Raw genomic sequence first — 1,864 nt, 5'->3', positions numbered from 1 at the left:
CTTGAAAATTATCAATATTCCTTTACATTTAGGAACACTTTGAGTGCTCTGAGTGAATTAACGAGAGGGAGTAAAGAGCTAGGTAAATATGTAAAGTCCATTCTGCAGTTAGTTTTCCAGAGGGATGCTCAGTTATATAAGGAAGGGAGCAAAGGTTAGAGAGCTAGAGTCCAGGTGGTTCTACCCGGAAGGTTTTCCCAGAGCAGTGGGGAAGAAGAAGAATGCCTCACTCTCTGGACTGGCTGGAAATGCCCTGGCCTGACGCTTCCCTGGCGTGAGGAGTGTCACCATCCCTCCCTGCTGTTCCCCTTCCCACCCTTGCCCTTTCATAATTCCCAAGGAACCTGAAGCCCTCAAGCCAGTCAGGCTCACTGAGGCTCCGTGTATCTCCCACGATCTTCTCTGACACATGGAAGAAGAAGGAATATTTCTGAGTTCGATGATTTGCTTCTAGTTCATTTAAGAGTCAACAGCCAAAGGTGGAAAAGGGATGTAAAGACTAGATCCAGGTGAGGCAGTGGCGACGGCGGCGGCGAGAGGATGAGCAACAAGTTCGACGCATTGAAAGATGAGGACAGTGGGGACCACGATCAGAATGAAGAAAACAGCACACAGAAAGATGGTGAGAAGGAAAACACGGAACGAGACTAGGCTCAGAGCAGCAGCAAGAGGAAGGCTGTTGTCCCTGGGCCAGCAGAGCACCCCCTGCAGTATAACTACACTTGCTGGTACTCCAGGAGAACCCTTGGCCGTCCCACCAGCTCACAGAGCTACGAACAGAATATCAAACAGATCGGCATCTTTGCCTCTGTGGAGCAGTTCTGGAGGTCTTACAGCCACATGGTACGGCCCGGGGACCTGACAGGCCACAGTGACATCCATCTCTTCAAAGAAGGAATTAAACCCATGTGGGAGGATGATGCAAATAAAAATGGTGGCAGTGGATTATTCGGCCATGGAAGGGCTTGGCATCCCGTTGCTGGGAGACTCTCATCCTGGCCATGTTGGGGGAACAGTCCATGGTTGGGGAGGAGATCTGTGGGGCTGTGGTCTCTGTCCGGTTTCAGCAGGACATTATTTCAATATGGAATAAGAATGACAGCGACCAAGCCACCACAGCCCGCATCCGGGATACGCTTCGGCGAGTGCTCAACCTACCTCCCAACACCATTATGGAATACAAAACCCACACCGACAGCATCAAGGGTAATTCAAGCTTTCGAAATACAAAAATCACATTGTGAAAGTGCACAAGCTGGCAATAATCCTTTTCTGTATGTGTGTGTTTGTCCGAAACGGATGGGAGGTCTCCGGCTGGCCCTTCCATCTGCTCACTGAGGGGACGTCCCTGAGCCTCGTGCTCCCCTTTTGCACTCATTCTGGGAGAACGTATTCCACTAGATACCCTTCAGCATCGCTGACTTTATAAAGCAGAAAAAATGGAAAACGTGACTTTGTAATAGACAAACTTTTTTTTTAATGGGGTTCTGTGCAGGGAGCTCAGCCTTTCCTTTTGCTGTGTGTTGTCCAGATGCCTCCCGGGCACCCTGTCGTGCTCTCCTCTGCTGTACGAAGGGCGTCGTGACCACGTGTACAAGCCAGAGCTGTCGACTGAGCGTGACCAGTATTATTAATGTCTGTGCATCCAGGAAAAGCTTTTCGTTGGAGAGTCCCGGAATAACTATAAATACTGTCTTCTAGATCTGCCATTAAATTATTGGGACATTTTGTTTAAATAAAAAAAAAAGACTAGATCTAAACATTGTTAAGGTAGAAAACTGGTACTTTGAGAGCCTGCATTTCTGCATTCAAGGGTAGAAATGGAAATTTACCTTTGGGGCACCCTAGTCATTTTTGAAGAAAC

General features: G+C 48.3%; 1 pseudogene; it reads left to right on the top strand.

The window, feature by feature from the left end:
- Positions 1-515: 515 nt before the first annotated feature.
- On the top strand, positions 516-1,315 carry LOC113624604 (eukaryotic translation initiation factor 4E type 2 pseudogene; annotated as a pseudogene).
- The last annotated feature ends 549 nt before the right edge of the window (positions 1,316-1,864 follow it).

This window comes from Aethalodelphis obliquidens, unplaced genomic scaffold, assembly GCF_003676395.1.
Source record: "Aethalodelphis obliquidens isolate GAN/ISIS:26980383/991018 unplaced genomic scaffold, ASM367639v1 scaffold13, whole genome shotgun sequence".
Taxonomy (NCBI): Eukaryota; Metazoa; Chordata; class Mammalia; order Artiodactyla; family Delphinidae; genus Aethalodelphis; species Aethalodelphis obliquidens.
This window is presented reverse-complemented; position numbering and strand designations above follow the sequence as displayed.